Source organism: Grampus griseus (assembly GCF_964374135.1).
Source record: "Grampus griseus genome assembly, chromosome: 13".
Taxonomy (NCBI): domain Eukaryota; kingdom Metazoa; phylum Chordata; class Mammalia; order Artiodactyla; family Delphinidae; genus Grampus; species Grampus griseus.
In genome coordinates, this window is record NC_139007.1 from 86,614,923 (window position 1) to 86,640,272 (window position 25,350).

The following is a 25,350-nucleotide window of genomic DNA, read 5'->3' on the forward strand; positions in this document are numbered from 1 at the left end:
CCGGCGTGGCCGGGACAGCCACCAACAAGTGTGAGTTCAAGCGAACAGTCCCAGCCGGCACCCACCTGCCCAGCTGGGGACTCTGGTCTCTCCTGCACATCAAGGTGACATGGGGCCACCCACCTCTCCTGGCCACTGTTCCCGCCATCCAGGGCCAAGGGCTGAACAGCTCGCCCATCCTCCTGCCGCATGGTTTCTGCTCTCGTGCGGCAGACACTTCCCGGAACTGCGTCCCTCCTGACAGACCGCCTGCCCCTCTCCCGGGTCCTTCCTGACAGAGTGTGCATGTGTGCACTTGTGCGTGCATCTGCGTACATGTGTTCCTGAGTGTACACATGTGTGCATGCACACACGTGTGCCTTGCATGTACATGCATGCACTTCCATGCTTATGCATGTGTGAGCATGTGTGCACACTACTGAGTGTGTATATGTACACACGTGTGCCCCAGTCAGCTTCTCTAAGGAGGGGATGGAAGGGCCCTGGGTCACTCACCGCTGGGTGTCCGGCCGGGCAGGCATGGGCCCCTCTCCTGATCCACTGTGGGCAGAGAAGTGTAGCCCCGAGGTGGCCGGCACATACAAGCCCCCTTGCCCCATGGTTCAGAGGGGACCATAGGGTGGCACACGATCAACATTTTCTTTCCGGTATAACACACCGTCCTGTCTTCCACACACTGAACAAAATGGCAAGCGTGCTAGGATGTACAAACGAGAGAGGAAGGTGGGACTCTTCCCCAGCCACGGAAGCAGGTCGAGGAGAATTAAGGAAAATGTTGCGTTTCGTGGTAGACGGGCTTTATCCAGTCCCTGGGATCAGTTTTCCCCTGAAGTGCAGGAGTCGTGAACAAGGGCCTGTAAACACCTGGAAACCTGCCTCCTTCCCGGCACCGAGTGCCGTGGAGAGACCAACGGTGCCGTCCGCGCGGGGCCACGGGGACGTCACCTCTAAGCCCCTCCCGGCGACCAGGCCGAGCCTGTGACCCCAGGAAGCAGCATCACTTGATAAGAACCAGTTATTGGTTCAGGCCAAGAACCTCCAACTTCAAATTTATCAAAACTGTTTCAACACAGTTTCAAATCCTTTGTCAAGTGCAGGTGAAGGAAGACCTTTCAAGGTCATGAGTCAGCCCCGAACGAGAGTGAGTGACAGATTTTTCAACTCGCCTTTCACTCCCTTTGAAATTTAGGTGAATTCTGAAAAATAAAAAGTATTATGTTCCACAAGTCAAAGAAAACTGTAACTGTGTTGTCAAAGCGCTGTTCGTTGTGTGGGGTTTGCCAACGTAACTTTATAACACGTGTGTGGTGTTTCTGAAAACCTGTCAGCCCCCTAAGGCAGGGGGTCCCGTGAGCTTTTCTCCCCCAGCCTGATAGATGAACACATCACATTTCATTTTATTTCACAGCACACTTTCCAGTGGCCTTGCAGTTGAGAAGCAAACCATCAGATCTGACCTTTTATCTTCCTTCGTACCGGGTAAAGACAAGTAAATACTTAACGGCTGCGTCCTCTTTCCTTAGCTCTCACGGGTGTCAAGTGCAGGTAACACCCGAGAGGCTGACATGAAATGCCAATGTTCTTTTTCTCTAAAGATCTCATATTTTATTTTATTTAATAACTTTAAAAATTGGGAAAAGCATAGCTACTGTTTTTAAATTTACCCGAAGGCTCTGTATGAAAGAACACATTTGCACAATATACAAAAGGAAGGAATGATTACTACCTGTTGATTCCACAGCAAGGTTTTGCAACAGGACCAGACCACTGTTGGATATTTCTTTTTTGTGTGTGGGGGGGTCAAGTTTATTAAGGTAGAATTCCATACAATAGAAGGCACCCATTTTAAGTGTAGAATTTGACAAATTTTGGCAAATGTTACCTCCATTTGTGACATCCACGGTCAAGACCGCTCCTCCCAAAATGTCCCCTGTTCTTTGGAGTCAAATCCATGTTCCGCTGCCCTGGCCCTGGGCAATCGCTGGTCTGACTTCTGTCACTATTAGTTAGTTTTGCCTCTTCTAGAACCATATCATCATATCGTTGAAATCATACAGTAAATATACTTTTGTGTCTGACTTCTGTGCAGCAAAATGTTTCTGAGATTGGTTCATCTTGTACGTATCAGTGGTTAGTTTCTTTTTACTGTGGAATACATTTTCTTCGTATAGATATACATTAATATGTTATATATTCTTCTGGTTTTGGACATTTGGGTTGTTTCCAGTTTGGAACGATTATAAATAAAATCGCTATTAACATTTGTGTACAAATTTCCTATGGACCTGTGTTTTCATTTCTCTTCAGTAACCAACTAGGAGTGGAATTACTGTATGTTTAACTTCATAAGAAACTGCTGAACACTTTCTCCAAGTAGTTGTGTTATTTTACATCCCCAGTAACAGTGCGTGAGCTACGATTATTTCTCCTCCTTGCCAACATTTTAATTTCATCATCTAGAGAGTGTGAGGTGGTATTTCCTTGTGGTTCCCTGACGACTAGTGCCTTCGGGTATCGTTTCATGTGCTTATGAGCCATTCATATATCTTCTTTTGTGAAATTTCTATTCAAAGTTTTAGTCTGTTTATTATAGGGTTACCCACTTTAATATTATTGAGTTGTTGGAATTCTTTATCTATTCTGTTTTCAAATCCTTGGTCAGATCAATGGATTGCCAATATATTTTCCTCCCAGTCTGTGAGTAGCCTTTTCATCTTGACAGTGTCTTTTGAAGAAGTGAGCTTTTAATTTGGATGAAGTAAAATTTACCAAGTCTTTCTTTTAGGTTTAGAGAGTTTTGTTTCCTAAAAAGCATCGCCCTCTCCAATGCTGCAAAGGTTTTAATTTTTGTCTTTCAGACACTGCACAGTTTTGGGTTTTATATTTAGGTTTGTGATTCAAATTAATTTTTGTGTATGATGTGATGGGAAGGCCGGGGAAATATGTGGAGGTCTGGTTGTTTCCAGCAAGAATTGTTGAAAAGAGACTATTTTATTCCCATTGGAGTACGCTTATGGAAACTATCAACCATACGTGTGTGGGTGTATTTCTGGAACACTTACTCTCTTCCATGAATTTATAAATTTAAACTGCTAAATTTTATTTTCTAATATTTTGTACATGTTTTTACAAATATGTTCACGACAGATACTGTTCTTGTAATGTTCTCATTTGAGTATGTGTTATGTTGACCTTATGAATCAAATTAGGAAGTGTCCCTCCTCCTAAACTTTCTTAACGTGATTGCAGAATTGCTTTTACTTTTTATAGTAAGTAAAAAAGAATAAATACATAGAATAAAGTGAAGTTACCCGGGCCTGGAGTTTTCATTGTGAGAAGGTTTATCATGGTGTATTTTATTTATTTAATAGATAGTGGGCTACATAGGGTTTTTGTCTTTCCTTGAGTCAGCTATATGTTTTAAAGAATTCATCCATTTCTTTTTATTATTATTATGGTAAAAAAGACATAACATTTTGTATACCATCTTAACCATTTTTAAGTGTACAGTTCAATAGTGTTAAGTATATTCTCATTGATCTCTGCAACTTTTTTATCTTGTAACACTGAAACTTTACATCAGTTAAACACTAATTCCCCTCCCTACTCGCCCCAGTCCTCTATAGCCACCTCTCTTCTTTCTGTGATCCTGAGTACTTTAGATATTTCATATGAACAGAACCGTACAGTATTTGAGTATTTGTCCTTCTGTAACTGGCTTATTTCACTTAGTATAATGTCACATGTTATAGCATGTGACAAAATTTCCTTATTTTTTACGGCTGAATAGTATTCCATTCCATATATATCATATATGATACACGTATACCACGTTTTCTTTATCCATTTATCAGTTGAGAGCACTTAGGTTGCTTCCACCTTTTGGCTATTTGAATAATGCTGTGATAAGCACGGTGTGCAAATATTTCTTGGAGATCCTGCTTTGAATTCTCTTGGCTATATACCCATAAGTGGGATTACTGGGTCAATGGTAGTTCTATTTTTAATTTTCTGAGGCATCCGCATATAGTTTCCATAATGGCTGCACCATTTTACATTCCTATCCATAGAGCACAAACGTACCATCTTCTCCACATCCTTGCTGACACTCAACTATTTTCTGGTTTTTGACAGTGGCTTTCCTAGTGGGTGTGAGGAAACATGTCATTGAGGTTTTGGTTTGCATTTACCTGATGGTTAGTGATGTTTTGCATCTTTTCAGGTGCTTATTGTGTATGTCTTCTTTGGAGAAATGTCGATGCAAGTCCTTTGCCCACTTTTAAACTGTGTTGTTTCTGCTATTGAATTGTAGACATTTCTTATATTTTCTGAATTTCAACCCCTTATCAGATATATGAATTGCAATTACTTTCTCCCAGTTCTAGGTTTCCTTTTCACTCTGTTGATTGTTTCTTTTGATGTGAAGTTTTTTTAATTTAATGTCATTTCGTTTGTCTAGTTTTGAATTTGTTGCCTGTGCTTTAGGCCTCATATCCAAGAAATCATTGCCAAATCCAATGTCTTAAAGGTCTTCCCTTTGTTTTCTTCTAGAAGTTTCATAGTTTTAGGTTACATTTAGGTCTTTGATCCACTCTGAGTTAATTTATGTATGTGGTATAAGGATCCAACATTCTTTTTGTCCATTTCTTTTAATTTTTCAATTATATTGCCACCTAACCTTTTATAATATTCACTTATTTTTCTTTTAATGTTTATAGGATCTGTAGTAATGCTTTCTCTTTCCTTCCTGATTTTTTATTGCATGTTTTCTCCTTTTCCTTGACCAACTAGATAGAGGTTTCTCAATTTTCCACATCTTTTCAAAGAAGAGCTTTCAGTTTTATTGATTTTCTCTGTAGTTTTCCTGTTCTCTATTTCATTGATTCTACTACTTTCTTAATTATTTTCCTTTTTCTTCTTACTTTGGGTTTCATTTGCTCTCATTTTTCTTGCTTTACGTGGTAGAAGAGCATTTAGATCTTTCTTCTCTTCTAATACAAGCATTTAGAGCTATACATTTCCCTGTAAGCACAGTTTTACCTGCATCCCACAGATTTTGATATGCCTGTTTTTATTATCACTCAGTTCAAAATATTTTCTAATTTCCACATATTTAGTCTTTCACCAGAGTTTTCCATAAATCCTTTGTTCTTGATTTTTTTAATTTAATTCTGTCTTTGCCAGAGAGCATGCTTTGTATTATTTCACTCATTTTAAAGTTACTGAGATTGTATTATGGCTCAGAATACAGTCTAAATTGGTGAATGTTTCATGCGCACTTGAAAAGAATGAATATGCTGCTGTTGTTGAGTGGAGTGTTCTATAAATGGCAATTAGATAAATTTGTTGGATAGTTTTATTCAAATCTTGTATATATTTAATAGTTTTCGGTCTAGATGTACTAAAAGTTACAGAGAGGACCACTGAGATCTCCAGTTATAATTGTGGGTTTGTCTATTTTCCCTAGAAGTCCTGTCAATTTTTGACTTATGTGTTTTTGACTTATGTGTTTTTGACTTATGTGTTTATGACTTATGTGTTTATGACTTATGTGTTTTTGACTTATGTGTTTTTGACTTATGTGTTTATGACTTATGTGTTTATGACTTATGTGTTTTTGACTTATGTGTTTATGACTTATGTGTTTATGACTTATGTGTTTTTGACTTATGTGTTTATGACTTATGTGTTTATGACTTATGTGTTTTTGACTTATGTGTTTATGACTTATGTGTTTTTGACTTATGTGTTTATGACTTATGTGTTTATGACTTATGTGTTTATGACTTATGTGTTTTTGACTTATGTGTTTATGACTTATGTGTTTTTGACTTATGTGTTTATGACTTATGTGTTTTTGACTTATGTGTTTTTGACTTATGTGTTTATGACTTATGTGTTTATGACTTATGTGTTTTTGACTTATGTGTTTATGACTTATGTGTTTATGACTTATGTGTTTTTGACTTATGTGTTTATGACTTATGTGTTTATGACTTATGTGTTTTTGACTTATGTGTTTATGACTTATGTGTTTTTGACTTATGTGTTTATGACTTATGTGTTTTTGACTTATGTGTTTATGACTTATGTGTTTATGACTTATGTGTTTATGACTTATGTGTTTTTGACTTATGTGTTTATGACTTATGTGTTTTTGACTTATGTGTTTATGACTTATGTGTTTTTGACTTATGTGTTTATGACTTATGTGTTTTTGACTTATGTGTTTTTGACTTATGTGTTTATGACTTATGTGTTTATGACTTATGTGCTCTGAATCTTTATTTTTAGGAGCATACACATTTAGGACAACTATGTGTTTTTGATGAATTGATTCCTTAATCGTTATGAAATGCTTCTTTCTCTCTTTAGTAATATTATTTATCCTTAAGTCTATTTCATCTGACATTAGTCTAGCCATAATCAACTTTATTATGATTAGTGTTTCCATAGTATATCCCTTTTACTCTTCCTCTTAGCTTTCTCTTTTAATTTAATAGATTTAGATTAAAAAAAAACATTTTAAAGATATCTTTCCATTGTCTTCCAGCTTGCATTGTTTCTGATGAAAAGTTGTGGAAATTCTTTTTTTTTCTTCAAGAGTTTCTTGGATATATTTTTTTTAATTTTTATTTTATATTGGAGTATAGTTGATTTACAATGTTGTGTTAGTTTCAGGTGTACAGCAAAGTGATTCAGTTATACATATACATATTTGTTTTTCAGATTCTTTGTTCTTCTATGTGTAACTTGTCTTTTTTCTTTGGTTGCTTTTAAGGTATTTTTTCTCTATCATTAGCTTTTAGCAATTTGATTATAAGGTGTTTTGTTATGGTTTTATTTTTATTTACACTGTTTGTGTATCTTGAGCTTCCTGGATCTGAGGGTTTCTAGGTTTGATCAATTTGGAAAACTTTTGGTCATTATTTCTACAAAAAATGTTCTGCCTTTCTTTCTCTATGGGACTCCAATTTCATGTACATAATATACCCTGATAATATCCCTTAGGCACTGAGTCTCTATTAATTTTTCTTCCATCGTTTTTCTTACTACACTTCATTTTGTAGAGATTCCATCAGTATATCTTTAAATTGAGTGATTTTTGCTTCCATAGTATTTAATCAGCTATTAAGCCCACCCGGTAAATTGTTCAATTCAAATAGTGTATTTTTTTAATTCTAGAAATTTTATTTGGTTCTTTATATAGCTTTCCTTTTTCTTCTAGTTATGTTCAAACTTTCCTTTAAATCCTTAATTATGTTTATAATAGTTGTTTTCAATTCTGTCTGCTAATTCCATCATCTCTCTCATTTCTGGCTATGCATGTATTGACAAACTTCTCTCCTGGCTATGACTCACAGTTTCCTACTTCTTCATGCAAAGCAATTTTTTATTAAATGCTGAACATTATGACATTATGCTTGTAAAATCTGGATTTGTTGTCGTCCTTTAAAGATTGTTGTACTTTGTTTTGGTAGGTACGTGAGTAACTTGCTTATCAGTTTCATCCTTTTGAGACTTATTTTTAGGCTTTCTTAATAAGTTTTAGAGTAGCTTTTACTCTAAGCCTAGTTTAGCTCTTATCCTAAGGATTACTTACCCTTTTAGGATGTTATTGAATGTTTCAGGTGTTCGGTGAGGTCTTTCTGGTTTGTCAGGAATAAAATGTATTTGTAATTTCTGAGTTTTCCATTTCTAGCTCCCTGGTAGTTCTTTGATTGTCCTGTTGGAATTTCATCTATGCACGCATAGTTAGTATTCAACAACAAATCTACAGGAATGCTTATATGGATTTCTGGAATTCTTTTTCTACATGGCTTTCTACTGTCTTCTCTGCAAATTCCAGGCACCCCAGCATCACCAAATTCCCAGCACTGTCTTCTCAACTTAATGAAGCCACCATGTTCTGCTTGAGGTCCTCCTCTCTGGGATGGAAAAGAAAAGAAAGTACTAAGAAAACCAGAGCAATCTTTGTACTCACCTCATTTTATTCTCTCATGGATCACAGTCCTGTGTTATTTGTTGTCCACTCTCTGAAAACAATTATTTCACACATTTTTTAAGTTTTTAGTTGTTTACTTTGGAAGGGCAAGTCCAGTATCAGTTACTTCATCATGATTGGAAATCTGCTTTTCTGATTTGTTCATTTTTCCAACAAAATTGTATTAGTTTTTAATTAGAAAAAGCACCATATGAATATATATAAGTATATATATATATATATTTAAAGAACAATCTGTTGCTCTCTTTTTGCAAAATTCATCGGAAATAACTGTTTTGTTTACTCAGCTAGAATATTACCATAAAGAAAAAGGAAATTATTTTTCTTATCTCTTAACATTTTAGATCTTAATATTAGATTCTTTCTTGCTATAACACCTAAGGCCAATCCCTTGACATAGTCTTCCCTCCATAGCTTTGCCATGAAACCCACATATACCCTGGCGTCCCAAGTGGCCTAGTCCCTTCAGGATGTTACAGTTTTTAAAAATTCACCCCTAGAGCCTTGAAGACATGCGTATCATCACTATATCCTATTTCTGAAGATTCAGACAGTGGCAGCCATAACAGTATCTGACGTTCTCTTCCATTTGCAGAATTCTCCTATTTTAGTGATAGTCTCCCTTTTCTTATGACTTCTCCTTTGAGCTCTCTTCACCCAGCCTCCTGGCCACAATAACTAATGCGACTGCTGATTCTGCCTGTCAGCTAAACCAATCCACCCTAAGACAGCTGGAGGGCCTAGCAGCTCCATGCCCCCAAACCACACTAAATCCCACAAAAGAAAGCATTATGAGACACCTGGGATTATACTTTTTCTCTTACTCTGACTGCTTTTCTTATAGAACATACTCACCGAGTATTTATTACTAAAACTCTCCACCTCACTTCAGACAGATAAGAAATATATTTAAGGCACCGTCAGGTATACTATAAAGACAATCTTTCCGTAGAGACAGAGTTGGGGAATTTAGATCACAGACAAACCTGGGTTCTAGAATTCACTTGCAATATAACCTCAGGCAAGTTATTTCATTACCTGAACCTTTGATTTCTCATCCATAGAATTCAAATAATAATATCTAGATCTAAATATAGGTTTAGACCTTAAGTGAGCTTCAGTATAGGTCCTAGCAGACAGTAGACACTAGGTAAATACTAACTACCTTTTTTGGGCAAGAAACTTAATCTTTTGGGGCCTTAGTTTCCTCATTTGTAAAATGAAAACCATAATAACTTCTTCATAGGTTACTATGAAGATTAAGGCTGTATCTTTGTAGGTACAGTATAGCCTCACATGGAGTAACGCATGGAAACAGTACATCCAACAAGCATTCTCTGTGAGATGGCCAAACACAACCTTAGCTTCTGTCTCCTACTGTCCCTTTAAACATTATTCAGCAGGACTGTCATCCTCCGCTCCTGTTGAAAACTCAGACTCATGAATTCTCTGCTTGCTCTTAGGGAATAGATAGTCCTACAACAGCTCTAAATCACAACATTGTCTCAGTTCAGAAATGTGAATTCCAGTCTAAGGTATTCATCAAACCCTAAACTTGATTTAACATCCAGTGTCTTCTCTTCCTCGAGATCCATCTGGAGCCCTGCAACCGGCAGAGCAAACTGCACAGTTGCATGTGCAGATATATAGGTAGATAGATAGAGAGCTGATAGATAGATGGATAGATAGTTAAAGAGAGAGAGAGATCCTTTAAAAACTCAATCACCAAAATATTCTTTTGCTAGGAATTAAACATAGAAAAATCCAAATGTTTAAATGGCCAATTATATCCCTGTCTGTTTTCTCAGTCTTTGTATAGATTTCAATACTCACACCTAGGCCTAAAAATTCCACAGAAACATTCATAAAGGAGGAGTTGCTTTGTAGTCACTAGAGAAACACTAATTTTGGGCTTATTCTCAGGAAGAGCCCTGTGTAGTATAGGAAACTCTGACTTGGAAAATGAGATTCTTTTTTTTCTTGTTTTTTTATTGGTTTATAACATTACATAAGTTTTATGTGTACAATATTATGTTTTGCCATCAGTATACATTATGGTCTGTTCACCACCACCCATCACCATACTGTTGACCCCCTTCTCCTCTGGTGACCACTACCCTGTTCATTGTGAATATGTATTTGTTTGGTTTTGCTGTTCAGTTATTTTGTTGGTTTTTTTTTTTTTGGCTTGTTTGTTTTTTTTATATTCCACATATGAGTGAAATCATATGGTATTTGTCTATCTCCTCCTGACTTATTTCACTTAGTATAATATCCTCCAAGTCCATCCAGGTTGTCAGAAATGGCAAGATTTTATCTTTTTATGGATGAGGGATGTTCCGTTGTAGAGATACACACCATATTTCCTTTATCCATTTATCCATCAATGAGCACTTAGTTTGTTTCCATATCTTGGCTAGTGTAAGTAACGTTGCAATGAACATGGGGACATGTAAATTAGTATTTTCACATTCTTTGGATAAGTGCCCAGAAATGGAATAGCTGGATCATATGGTAGTTTTATTCTTAATTTTTGAGGAATCTCTATACTGTTTTCCACAGTAGCTGCACCACCAACAGTGCACGAGTGTTCCCTTTTCTCCACAGCCTCACCAACACTTGTTATTTCTTGCCTTTTTGATAATAGTCATTTTTACAGGCATCAGGTGATATCTCAATGTGGTTTTGATTTGCATTTCCCTAATAATTAGTGATGTTGAATATCTTTTCATGTACCTGTTGGCCATCTGTGTGTCTTGTTTGGAAAAATGTCTCTTCAGCTCCTCTGCCCAGTTTTTTTGATTGGGTTCCTTTTTGTTGTTGAGTTGTATGAGTTCTTTATAAATTTTGGTCATTAACCCCTTATAGGATCATCTCAGTGGATGCAGAGTGAGATCTTGAATGCAGCAGGTGCACAGGAGCACGACACAGCCACTGAAGGCTCTCTGCACGTGATCTTACTCCTGCTGAAGAGAAACGTGGCCAGAATCACAGGAACTGGATGATTACAAGTGGAAGGAAACTTACAGGCCATCAAGACAAGCCCTTCACTTCACAGATAAGGCAGCTGAGGTAACTCCCAGGGCCACCAGGGAAACCAGCGGGGCTGGGGGATAAATCTGTCTTTAGTTTCCATTTGAAGCAGGTCACTTAGAAATATCAAGTGGTCTCCACATCTACACCCTTTCTAAGTCAATAAAAACTAAATGAGATTTGTTTCTTTTCTTTTCTTTTTTTAAAATTAGATTCCACATATGGGTGATATCATGTGATACTTGTCTTTCTCTGTCTGACTTACTTCACTTAGTATAATACTGTAAATCACAGGGAACTCTACTCACTATTCTGTGATAACCTGTATGAGAAAAGAATCTAAAAAAGAATGAATAGATGTGCATGTAACTGAATCACTTTGCTGTACACCTGAATACTCCAATTTAAAAAAAAAACTAAATGGGACTCAGGACTGGTTATTCTAGTTATTCTGGCACAGTTTTTTATACATTCCGTGACTGATTTTTAATGTTTGCAAGGCATTCTCCTGGGAATACAAAGATGAGTTAGGTATTATGCATGGTCTTAAGGAACTAATGAACTTGACAGGTTGCAATGGTGGGACACATTTTAAGAGAAGCTTATTAAAATGTACAGTAAATTCCAAAAGTCTGTGGATCATAATAGGATGGGAAAGATAAGCTTAACAGCAACAAATGTAAGAGACTGAAGGGTGTCGGAATGCATGGTCAGTCTCTACCCTAACCAACATATGACTCCACGCTAATTAAAGGCGGCTCCCCAATTTGCAAGACGTAAACTAAGGTCCACAGAACAAGGAAAGCTACCACCTACCCCCTACTGGTCACATGACTTGAGGTATTTCAGTTCCGGAGCACACTTTAATACGCTGACAAAGCCCGCTAGGAGCGTATGAGGATTAATAGGGGATTGGAGAGCACGCTTTACGGGGAACTGTTGGGAGAACTGGGGTTCTTCCTCCATGCCTATATTTGAGGAGGAGTTGTGTGCAGCGAGCCTGTTCTGGGTGCGTCCAAGGGTCAGAACTTGAACTAAAATAAAATATGCAAATTTCCATGCAACACCTTCACCAAAGTTTTCATGTCATGTATTTATTAATAATGTCTTCCCATATTTCGAAATTCAGAAAATGCAAAGGTTATAAAGTGTCCCTGTCCATCCAGGAGATGAGAACGTCCCGTCTCTTGCATATCCAGTCCAAGAAAGAGGCAGCTGCTAACAGAGAACTTTTGTCCCGAGGTCGGATGCACGGATGGGTGAGCTGGCGCTGTTCCAAGTCCTCTGGCGGGGGTGGTGCTGAGGGCATCAGACAAAAGTGAACACATCGCTCGCCAGAATCTCAGATTCTGTGGCCCTGCTCCTCTCCCCACCGTGAGAGGTGGGAGTCCAGGCTAGCAGGGCAGTGCCCTCGTGACCCTCTGCAATCTCTCACGGCTTCTGCTGGAAACCACACGGGGGGAGGGGACTGGCTGTGGGTCCTCTAACTCACCTTCCCTTCCCCTTTCAGCTCTTCCTTTCTTCCTAAAGGAGCTCTGTGGCCCCCGAGCGGCTTCATTTCAGTGATTTCCGACTTGGGGGTCCTTGCAGCCCCCCACTTCCCAATCCTCCTGCAGTCTCCATCCTACACTTCTGCTTCTACGGCTCTGTTTCTCCCCCGCCCTGGGATCCCTGTTATTTGCAGCCAGCTCTCTCCAGTCAGATGGATTCCAGCTTCCTGAACCTGCTCTGTGCAACATCCTTTTCCTGTCTTCCTATTATCTTAAGGCAGGTCTCTGAAATCTGAGAGGACAAGGCAGGCTAGAAGCTGTCAGGAGACACAGCCGAACTGGCCATCCCAGCTTGTCCAGACTAGTATTCATTCAAAAAAGCTATTGGAAATCGCCTAGTGTCATGAACTCATGGTGTGTCCCCCTAAAATATGTTGAAACCCAACCCCCCAGGAGGATGCTGTTAGGAGGAAGGGCCTTTGGGAGGTGATTAGGTCATGGGGGATTAGTGCCCTTATAAGAAGAGATAAGAGAGCTTGAATTCTCTCTCCCTCTTGTACTCGCTCCCTCTGTCCACATGAGGACACGGCAAGAAGATGGCCATCTGAAAACCAGGAAGAGGGCTGTCACCAGACACTACTTCTTCTGGCACCTTGATCTTGGACTTCCCGGTCTGCAGAATATGAGAAATAAATGTTTATTGTTTAAGCCCCCAGTCCACAGTAATTTGTTATACAGACCAAAGCAAGGCACCTAGTACACTGATAAAACCGCACGGCCTTACTAAAGGTACCCACAAAGCTATGCGTTTTGAGAAGATACTTTTCATATAGCTTAGTTTAAAATTAAATTTTTTGGAATTCCTTGGTGGTCCAGTGGTTAAGACTCAGGGCTTTCAGCTGAGGTGGCCCAGGTTCCATCCCTGGTCAGAGAACTAAGATCCTGCAAGCCACGTGCACAGCCGGAAAAAAACCCTTAAAATTAACACAAAATTTCTACCACGTGGTCAGTAATTCAACATATATTGAATGGGCACCAGAGCCATCTCAGCCTGGTGTCCGCGTCAGCCTTCAGCCCCGACCCCACTGCTTGCCTCCACGTGGACCAGTTTCGTCCTTGGGGCCCCAGGTGCACAGACGCACCCAGACTTCACCACATCCCAGGAGAGTGGTGCTTGTTACCCACGTCGTGGGCCAGGGTTTGAACACGGGCATCGTCAGACCCACTGCTCTCAGATCCGGTGAGTGAGGCTGGGAAGCTCTGGCCCACTGAGGAGGCGGCCGCAGCCCGACGTCCTGAAGCGGAGCTGACTGGGGACGTTTTCACACCAGCACAAATGAGTGATTTCTAGCAGCAAGATCGGGATCTTGGGAGAGTGAAGATTCTGACTCCAGCGTGGCTGTGCCAGTAGCGGCAGGTTCCTCTGTCCTTCTTCTGTGCCTCGATGTTTCATCCGTCCGATGGGGTCACAGACCTCCGTCAGCCTGCTGCAGGATTACACAGGGAGACGCGGCCTTCCCTGGTGGCGCAGTGGTTGCGAGTCCGCCTGCCGATGCAGGGGACACGGGTTCATGCCCCGGTCCGGGACGATCCCACGTGCCACGGAGCAGCTGGGCCTGTGAGCCATGGCCGCTGAGCCTGCGCGTCCGGAGCCTGTGCTCCACAAAAAAAAAAAAAAAAAAAAAAAAAAACAGGGAGACGCACGTTCGGTTGAGCACAGTGCCCGGTGCGTGGTGAGCGTCCAGCTATAATGATCATTATCATCTCTTTTTGGAGGTCACCGGGTCCCTTGGCCTTATATTTTTGGGGCCCAAATATAAGAGATGAACAAGAAATTTATTGTGATGACTAAAACCATTGTTAAAGAGAGAAGTAAACAGGCCATTTGCCCGGAGGCCCGAGGCAAGACCGTGTGAGACGGGGTGAGCAGAGGTCAGCGCGGCCGGCAGGTGGGCCGTGAATGCGGCATCTCCACCAGACTGACCTGGAGTCATCGCTGCGGCTCTTCACGGCGAAGTGCCTGACTGAGGTGAAAAACTGAAATTGGTTCATTTAATTTTAACTTCATCCATATACAGCAGGAATAATGAAGTAAGGCTCCAGACAGGTTGAAAATATAATCCAGCAGCAGCAAAAATGCAATTCAACCCAGAAAACCAACGGGTGATAACCTGACGGGGGAAAAAACCCACGTGGACGAGTCGGTGGGGGAGGCATGTACAAAACAGCAGCATCTAAGGAGACGGAAGGAGCCCGGGTACATGCAAGGTCCTCTGTGCGTCGCGTGTGCGGGCCACAGAGATCCCCTCTGCGCATGGCGGCAGCGTGCCTCCCCAGGACTAGGCCGACGGTCTGTTATTTCTACCCTCCGGCCTTTGCTCCAGAATCCCTTCACGCTGGGCTCTCTCTCTGCCTCTGTCTCTGTCTCTGTGTCTGTCGCTCTGTCTCTGTGTCTGTCTCTGTCTCTTCTGACAGCTCCATTCAGTCCCTACCAGGTGCCAGAGTCAGACCAGGACCCCCTTCTCCCTCCTGGGGGTGGAGGGGTAGCTTCACGTCCCACGCTGGTCAGATCTAACTGCTCCGCAGAAGCAGTTTGAAGGTAACTCAAAAAATGCAAATTAAAAAAAAGAAAGCCACATGTGATCATTTCCGTGTTTGGTTGGTGGCAGCGGGATGGGCTGAATGGAAAAGAGCAGAATTTTCTGGAAAAGAGAATCGCCTTTCATTTGAGCCAGCACTCCAACAGGCCCACAGTTCTCCAAAAGAAAAAAGTCCCAGGCTAGGGACTTTTTGGAAAAAAGAGATTTTTTTTTTTTAAAGAGAGGTCTCAATTATGAAAAGAGAAACTGTTCTGTGCTTGTGTGTGTGTGCAATTTGTGGTGTATATACACGGGACGTGTTGACAAATACACTGTGCCCACGGAAAACGGCGGGGACGAGAAGGAAGCCCCGTCCCCGCCATGAGGACGGCCAGTGAGACTCCCTGGGGTGGTGGCGCCGGCGGGTGTGGACTTCGGGTGCTTCCTGTCTCTTCCCTCCCCCGCCCTGTCCCCGGGGAGACCTGCTCACACAGCCCCCTGCGCATGGTTCTGGGCAGGGGGCAGCCGGGGGGCTGTCGGCGTCCGGCGCTGGGCAGTGTGGTGGGAAGGTGACCGGCCCAGAGGGGACCAGGGGCAGAAGCGCAGGTTCAGGGTGTGGGTGGGGGCAGCCAGGAGCGGGGAAGCTGCAGTGTCTCAGGGCTCCGCAGAAACACCCGAGGACCGCGAGCACGGGGCACGGAGACTCATCCTCTGCACCGGGTGGCTTGACCCCGCCCGAATCCCCTGCGCGCGCCCTCAGGACACCATGCCCTTCGCAACCTCACCTGGATGTCAGGTGCAGCGGAAGTGAGGTCCTGCTGGACGAGGATGACGCGGCGCAGAGCCCAGCTAGCTGGTGGAGCCCCCAGACCAGGGGAAGTGACCCCTGCCTCTCCGCTGACCGAGATGCACGAAAGCCCACCTGTGAGCAGGTGTCCCCAGGACAGGAGACGTGGAGCAAGACATGCTCCCTGTAAGGGCCCCCCCAGGTGGTTTGGGACCTGCAGTTGGGCTTCCTGCGAACTTGTCTCGCCTCCCAACAGAATGAAAGCCTGCAGCTCCGATGCAGAAGCCGCCGGCCCCACATAGCGATGCAGCCCTTGAAGGATGTCTCAGCTGATGGATGGGCGACGGGGGGGGGCACCACCCTGCGCCTCCAAGAGCGGAATGCATGGCGCTCGTTAATAATTGTTGCAAACTGATCATTATTGAAATTGCTACGTCAGAATGTTGACGTGATAATACTTCGGACATATTAAGGTAAATAAAATACATTATAGACACTAACCTCACCTGTTTCCTTTTCCTTTTTTTTTTAACATCTTTATTGGAGTATAATTGCTTTACAATGGTGTGTTAGTTTCTGCTTTATAACAAAGTGAATCAGCTACACATATACATATATCCCCATATCCCCTCCCTCTTGCGTCTCCCTCCCACCCTCCCTATCCCACCCCTCTAGGTGGTCACAAAGCACCCAGCTGATCTCCCTGTCCTTTTACTTGTTCAACGAGGCTGCGGGAAAGCATGGCTCACACGTGGCTGGCGTCACACTGCGGGCAGCGTGGCTGTGACCTGCATCTCCTCAGTACCGGCCCCGCTTGGGCTGGGCCCACAGCAGATGCCCGGTGCTGGACGAAAGCCCCATTTCGAATGTAGCAGGAAGGACATCTGGGGATCCCCCCGCCCCGATGGCCAGCAGGGGTGAGCACTCCTGGCCTCCCTGCAGGCCTTCGAGGCCTCTGAGGGGAGGAGGTGGGCCACCGGGCCAGCCCCCGCTGTCCCTTCCGTTGGAAATGGCACGTCACCTTCCCCCGGGGCTCACCAGCTCCCCCTGACGCCCCGGGGTGGCCATGTAGCCAGGCCCGGCCGGGGGACACAGATTTCCTCTGGCTTGAAAGCGCAGACGTGGTTCAGGAGAGGGCAGCGCTGACCACCTTCGCTTGAACTGGAACTGCAGACCAGGGAGCTGTGAGCCGGAGCCACCAGGAAAGCCCTCCCCACGAAGACCCACCCCACGAAGAGAGCCCGCTGAGGGGAAAACCAACAGGCAGCGCGGGACAGGAGCAGGGGAGTGTGGTGGGCTCTGGGGAAGGAGGGAGGTGGTCATGCTGTCCAGTTTGAGCCAGTGCACCAGGGCGTCAGGCCATGGGAAGCCACCCGCCCCCAGACCGCGCAGTTACAGGGCCCCTGGGACCCTCCGTGCCCCTTAAACCAGGGTGACCGGGTTTCACTCATTTGTATCCAAAAGGGTCCCACTAATACGGCAACCCTGAGAAGCTGGAGTAGAGGTGCGGGGGGCAGATCCATCACTAGCACTTTTTTCCTGAGAGCAAATGTTTCAAAGGCCTCAGGGGAGACGAGCGGCCTGTATCCAGCGGCTGATCCGGTGGGGATCAGCTCACCCCCACGGGCAGCTCCGAGGTCCCGCTTGTTCAGATCGCCCGCGCGCAGGGGCGCCTGCAGCTGCCCGTCTCCACCGAACCCGCAGCTGGACCGCTCATCTGCTTCCGGTGGGCGCCGTCGGCCCCGCTAACGCCTCTCGGGGCAGGAAACACGAGCTCCCTGGACACTCTCTGGGATGGGGGTGGGTGGGGAATGCTTGCAGGGTTGAGAATAACATAAATTAGGGAGGGGAGAACCTATTAGTTAATGTGTCCGTGAATTTACATATAGCTGCTGAAGAAGAATTAGGCGTAATTTAAAAGCACTTTTGCTTGTCGAATATTCCCTATATCCCCGCCGCTAACATTCATGGACACACACAGACACCACAGACTGGACTGCGGGACTCCGGAGTGAAGGGGGCTTTTGGCTACTTAGGGGCTGCACACACCTGGGGAGTCCATAACCTCCCGGCATCTCCGTGTCCTGGCTGGTGAGACAGAGGTGGTGTCAGCCTCGCAGGCAAGCCCCACCGTGACTGAGGAGATGCAGCAGGTGACACTCTGACCACTGGCCCTGCCGTTTCCCCCTAATCGAGCTGTCCATCGTGAGAGCCAGTGGGAGCTTGGACCCCCTGCCAAAGGACACTTGGGAGAACCTGGGTGCCAACAGACCGAGTCTCACCTGAGAACACCTTTCCTCTGCCCACAGTGAGCCGGGGGCAACCGGAGCCCGTCCCCAGGGAGGCTCCCGGAGGTGGCCCTCCGCCTCTTGGCATTGTGGTGGGGGGGTGGCTGGGCCTCACTCAGGGTCCCCGCTGCCACCCGGGCAGATCTCACCGCTTGGGAGAAGTTTACGTGGCAGAGCCGATCCAGGGTGCCCGGGCCTTTGTGACAGCTGCTTCCAAGTCCCTCCCCGCTGGATGGAGACGCAGCCCCCCCTCACTGTGCTGATGCGTTTCCAGTGGGGCCTAAGTCCACACGTGCGCTGGGCACTGAAGTGGGTGCATTGGATGGTGAGGGGACCGCTGGGATCGTGCTGCAGAGGCGATTTCAGGAGGACGGAAGGGACCACACGCCGTAGCACCTGCTGATGGAGAGTCTCGGGAACAGGGTCCACTGCTCCCGCCTTCTGGAAATGGTGATCTGTGGACTAAGCACCGCGGCTGGGGGCTGCCAGGAAGAAGCAGGAAGGCGGCCGCCCACGAGGGGTCACCACGCCATCCTTGTTCAGCGCCAGCGGCGTGCCTGGACCTTGACACAAGCAAGCCCTTTCGATCCCACAGCATCCCTGCAAGACCAGCACCATGGCTCCCGCCACCAGGAAGCTGGTGCTTTACAAGGGGAACAGTTCCCCTGTGAACCTGGGGAGGTGAGCTCACTCTGGTGGGAAAATGGGGTCCTGGTCCCCTCTTAGCACCTGGGACCTCGCAGGTGCCGTCAGCGTTATTCTTGCCTCTGCCGTGGGCGCAGAAAAGCCCTGAGGCTGGTAGGCTTGGCCCCAGTCCAGACCGGCTCCCAGAGGCACTTCGCCCTCCCTCCAGTCCCATCACTTGATACAAAGCTCTCAGGGCCCGCCCACTGGACCGCGCCCCATCCCCAGAGGGGCACCTCGCACCCAGGCTCCCTTCAGCGCACTCTGAATCCCCTACCAGCTGATCGCCTGACTTGCGACTGCCCTCAGCGCCAGCCCTGGGTCTCCATGGGCTGCCTGCTCTTGGGATGCACACACGTGGCGCTGCCCACTCCAAGGTCAGAGCGAAGCTGCATGCAGCCCCAGAGGAGGTGATTACCTTCTGTCCCAATGCACAAAAGACTGGACGTGCCTGAGGACTTGCTCCAAAACACACACGGTCCGGGACGCTCCACAAAGTTTACACCCACCCAAAGGACATGTTACAGTCAAGTCTCGATCCCTGGATTCCTCCTGAGACCTTTGGGAAGGGAGGGGAGAGGCAGGGAAGCGGCAGGGGCTGCTGTCCCAGGTCACCAGCCAGGTGACCGCAGACAGGAGACGCCCTCCCGGGGCCTCATCCGTAACTCGGGGGCTGCGACCCCTTCCTTCCACTGAGCACACAAGCAGAAGAGTTTTAGATCCTGCCCTTGGGGAGAAGGCCCTCTGTTAGCCAGGCTCTGGGGACACAGGAGGGCACCAGAAGTGGCCCGTCCATGAGGGGGTCTCTGCAAGCCTCCACACAGACCGAGAGCTGCTGCCCACCCCATGACACAGCCGCGTCTTCTACCTGCAGGTGCACGGTACCGCACAGAGCAGGACGTTTGGCCAACATAGGTACAGAGAAAAGGACACAGAACAGGTAAGGACATCGTTCTCTCCAAGGGCGGGAAGCGGAGGCCAGGGCACGTCTCATAACACGAGGCCACAAGGAGCTCGGCGGGCAGAGGTTTAGGCTAAGCAAGGTGAACAAAGGGGCAGGGACTGGACAGTGTGGGAATGTCCAGAGGAGGAGGGCCCTGCAAGGACACGGGCAGCCCGGACTCACTGCAGGGCCAGCAACCGAACCAGCTGCACCGAGGGGCGCCCAGCGTGAGGCTGGGAGAGAGAAGCCTGGGACCCTCCTCGGGGTGGGGGAGGGGTGCAGGGGGGCAGAGACACACCTCGGGTCAGGCAGCTGGGCGCCAGGGAGTCCCGCAGAGAAAGGAGTGGTCCTGACCCTCGATCAGAACTAACCCAAAAGAACCCAGGTCCCGCGTGGCTCAATCTTGGTTTAAAGTAACATTTGAGCAACAAAGTCCAGCTGCCAGAAAAATGAAAGTTTTAAACATGCTTAATTTCTCTGTTTCTGTCTTTCTCGGCCTCCCATCTTCCTCCCCCTCCGGCCAAAACACCTCCACCCAGCCCCAGGCGGAAATACAAGCAAAATTCTCAGCAGTACTCCTTAAAATTCTTCTTTGACATCGCTGCCGCTCCCCAAGATTCCACACTGACAGCCACTGCTAAAAACCTTTCTTTTCCCTTCTGCTCTCAGGACTCTTGTGGGGTCGGGGCGGCCACGTGATTTCCTGACGGGGCCCCCCTGCACCCCTCACCCCTCCTGGTCCTGTGCTTTCCACAAGGAGGGGCAGTTCCAGGACTGGAGGGTCTGGAACTGACACAATCGGGGGCTCTTCTTCAGAAAAAGAAGGCAGAATATGGGCGTGGAAGGAAAGAGAACAATTATTTGGAACAGAGAAGAAATCAGAGCAAATTATAATTATTCAAAAGCTGACAAAAGCATAACAAAAAAAGAGAAAACAGAACGCTTTTGCTAATTCAGTCCGTGATGGTGACTAGCATTTTGAAATATCTCCTACGGAGAGGGGAAGAAGGGAATCAAGCCTTTCTCCTAACACATTGTGTGGGTTGTTTCCTTGCTCTCCATCACTTAGAAAGCTTCCTTCCACTTCACGATGTCCTGCAAACGTCAGCTGCAGCTGAAGGGTAAAGCTCTGATTCTGGCGGCCGGCCCGCGCCAGCCGGCATCGGGGGTCCCTCAGCTCTGCAGGGCTTGAGACCCCGCATCGTGTTCTGACCTCTGGGGGCATCAGAACGGCCTGGAGAGTTTTTCCGCAACCAGACGGCCAAGCCCTGACCCCTGGTGAGGCAGGCTCTCTCGGGCTCGAGCACCCACAATTGAAACCACAGACTTGCGGCCGAGGGCCCACCAGCAGGGAGGAGGTATTTCTACCAGGTTCAGCGTGTGAGCTCGGAGACAAATCACTGCTATCCTCCGTGGTCACCAGGCCGGGCTGCAGCTGCGCTCCCTCCTTCACACCATCCATGCAGGTGTTCACACGCGCCCAGCGGTTTCCTCTGGGAGCCTGGGGGCCGGCGGGCCCTTCGGCCAGAAGAGGCTGAGGGACTGTCTTAAACACGAGTTTGGGCGTCAGTGCCTTTCGTTTAGAATAGGTCATAAACATCAGTTCAGGTGGCAAGGTTTCTTAATCTGCTTTTCTTCCCACTTTACCTAGTGTATTCATCTCCCGGGGCTGCTGAAACAGTTTCCCACGGGCTGGGGGCTTCAAGCAGTAGAAACATGTTCTCCCGTGTCTGGAGGCTGAGGCCAGGTGTCAGCAGGGCCTCACGCTCGGCCCGCCGAAGGCGTCCCAGAGAGACTGGGAGAAGACGGCGTCTGCTTATTTCCTCTAGTGTTGAAAACTCGAGTCAAACACCCCCCCCCACATACACACACACACACACACACACACACACACACACACACACACACACACACACACGTCTCTGTGGAGCGCGGGAAGGGAGACGGGCCGACCGGTGATGGGACTTGTCGAATCCGAGGACGGCAGGAGAGATGAGGCAGCCTGTGCTGGGGCCCGGAGCTGCTGGACTGAACTGAAAACCGTGCAGATCACCACCTGTGAACCAGGGGGTGGGGTACCACCCGGCTCGCCCCGCCCCGTAGCTCCCTGAGCATCCGAGCTCCCACTTTGGGCAAAAGAAAACCCGAGGGTCATTCTGATTGAAGGAGCAGTTTCAGTACTGTCACCTAAAGGAAGCAGAGTCACAGATGTGTTCCTTACAGACCCCAGATCCCGGGCGGTGTGGGGAAGGGCAATGGGCTGGGGAGCAGCCCCTAGGCCGGGTCCCCAGCCAGCAGGGGAGACGGCAGGGTGGCAAGTACCTCTCACCTGTGTGGTGATCAGGGTGGAGGGCACCCAGTTTTGAGGGCTCGGCTCTAAGCAGTCGTTTCGAAGGGCTTCCTGGGAGCGGGGAGCAGGACCCCTAATCTCAGGGCCTGAGTATCCCAGTTCGGTGTGAGCAGGGTGGTCAGGCTGTGACGTGCCGGGGCAGGGACTCCGGAGGGCGGGTTTCTCATCACACAGCCCGGCAAGGAGCCTCAGCAGCAGGACCGTAGCTCCCCGGGGAAGAGGCGGCTCCCTGGGGAAGAGGCGGCTCCCTGGCGGCTCCCAGGGGAAGAGGCGGCTCGGGGGCTCTGGACGCAGGGAGGCGCCCAGAGAGCACGTGCCTGGGGCTCTGGGGATCCTGGACGCAGAGAGTGTGGAACTGAGGGTGGCACTGGCCAGGCCGTGTGTTCCTGACTTGGAGGGAGGCCAGGAGGCTGCTGGGCCTCCAGAGACACGGGCCAGCCGGGCGGATAGAGTAAGTCACTGCCGGGGGAAGGCGTCTGGGGACCGTCAAGGGGTCTTCCCTCCCGCCCTCAGCGTCACCCTACCCTCCTCCGTCTCCCCCGGGTCCCCGAGTCGCAGGCCTTGAACCGGCCCCGCCCAGCAGCCTGCGGAGGCTGGGACTCTGCACCAGCATCTCGTGCTGACAGGTGACAGGCCCCTACATTCCTGAGGAATGAGAGCTCTCCCGAAATAGAGAGCGTTTGGAGCAGGTAAACCTGTTTTCTCGGGCAGCCCTGGTGCCTGCGTGTCAGGTGTCGGGCACGTCCGCCCTCAGTCTGACCCACGTACTGCAGGACAGGCCACCACAGACGTTCCAGGGCAGGTTCTAGCGTCTACACCAGTGGTCCCCAACCTTTTTGGCACCAGGGTTTCGTGGAAGACAATTTTTCTACGGACCGGCGCGGGGGCGGGGGGATGGTACAGGCGGTGAGGAGAGCGGCGGGGAAGCAGGTGAAGTTTTGCTCTCCCGCCACTCACCTCCTGCCGTGCGGCCGGGTTCCTAACACGTCGTGGACCTGCGCTGGTCCGTGGCCCGGGGGCTGGGCACCCCTGGTCTAGAGCACCTGCAGCCACGAAAACCTTGCCCGAGGGTGAGAAATCCCTCCACGGAGAGGACGGTGGGGATGTGCTGGGGACGTGAGACGTGGGACGACCTGCCTTCCCTCAAGCCCCTTCCCACCATCACACTTCCCGCGGCCCAAACAGCCGCGCCCTCTTCCCCCCTCCCCTCCCCTCCCCTCCCTCCCCTCCCCTCCCCTCCCCTCCCTCCCCTCCCCTCCCCTCCCCTCCCCCCTCCCCTCCCCTCCCTCCCCTCCCCTCCCCTCCCTCCCCTCCCTCCCCTCCCCTCCCCTCCCCTCCCCTCCCCTCCCCTCCCTCCCCTCCTCCCCTCCCCTCCCCTCCCCTCCCCTCCCCTCCCCTCCTCCCCTCCCCTCCCCTCCCCTCCCTCCCCTCCCCTCCCCTCCCCTCCCTCCCCTCCCCTCCCCTCCCCTCCCCCCCTCCCCTCCCCTCCCCCCTCCCCTCCCCCCCTCCCCTCCCCTCCCTCCCCTCCTCCCCTCCCCTCCCCTCCCCTCCCCTCCCCTCCCCTCCTCCCCTCCCCTCCCCTCCTCCCCTCCCTCCCCTCCCTCCCCTCCCCTCCCCTCCTTCCCTCTCTCCCCCATCAGGCCCACAGCCCTGCATTGCACATCACCTTTCTGAGTCTGTCTTTTCACCTCTTCAATGGTAGGAGTGAAAACCTGATAGAACTTTTGTGAATATAAATCAGAAAATGCGAGCAAACTGCTTCCCCCGGGGCGGCCATGCAGTAAGCGCTCAGTAAAATGTCTGTACTTTAGAAGAGAGGGAGTCCGCCTTGTCAGAGCTGAAGGAATTTCCCAGGGTGACAGTGCTATTTAAAAACAAATATTTTTTTTCTTTTCAAGTTCCAGCATTGAGAATGGTTCCCAGTGCATTTTAGGTGAAAAACAAACAGAAAAGCTAACCTTTTGTGCTGTGGTGTTTGGTTACAGAACAGGGGTGGGTAAAGGCCAAGGGAAACCTGGTCTCAGAAGAGAGACCATTTCTGGACCTGTGCGCCTGGCCGTCAGCAGCTGACGTCCCCAATGGAACAAAGGGATCGTGTTCCCACCGGCCCCGAAGCCCAGAGGGCAGGCACGGAGCCCACATTCATCCCCGACGGCCCTGCCCCAGCCCAGTTCAGCTGACACCCGCGTCCGCTGGACACGCTGGGGGACGCGCCCGCCTCGGAGTGGTGTGTGCAGACCTATTATCCACGGCCAAGCCCTGCAGGGTCACGAACAGGACACTTGGCGTCAGAACCTGCAAGTTTGCATTGAAGGGTGGGACCTGCCGGGGCTCTGACTCAGGAAGGTCAGGGCTGAGGCAGTGAGAATGCCGTGACCCGCTGCCTCTCCCCGAAGAGTCATCAGGCTTGAAAGGAAGCTGGTGGCCTGATTCTGGGGCGGGAGGGGACTGAGCTTCGGGAAGGAGTGAAACCACCACGCCTCGCTCGGCCAAAAACTCACAAAGGGGTAAATCAGCGCCCGAGTCCACTGGCCTTGCTCGGTGCAGGGAGCCCGGGGCGTGCGTCCAGCGAGGCACGGGGACAACCGCGCCTTGGAATGTTCCGTGGGGAGTTGCCCAGCGCCCTGTGGCTGGTGTGTTGACAGGACTCTGCTGAGAACAGAGGTTCCCTCTGCAGGCCCGTGATTTGCAGTCAGGATCAGCCGGACTCTCCAAATTCTGTTTAATGTGACCCACACGGGGCCGTGTTAGGCTCGCTCTTTGCTCCCTGAACTATTGTCACAGCCGACGATGGGACGCAGTCTAGAGTGGAGACGCCCCATCACAGCCGTCCACCGCTTTAGGTTCATCTCTGGAGGGCTTCACTCGTAGGATCACGTGCTGGATCGCTGTCCTAGGGCCGCCGGAACAGGGAGGCACGAACCGGGCGACTTAAAGCACCGCAAGTTTATTCTCTCACAGTCTGGAGGCCAGAGGTCTGCGGTCGAGGGGTCGGCAGGGCCGTGACCTCTGGGAGGGTCCGGGGGAGGGTGTCCCCGCCTCTCTCCCGCCTCCCGGCGTTGCCGGGGGCAATTGCTCACATGCAGCTGCCTCGTTCCTCTGCCGCTGGCGCCTCATGGCGCTTTCCTGGGGCTCTGTCCCCACGTGGCAGCGCCCCCTTCTCATAGGACGTGCGTCACTGTGGATCAGGG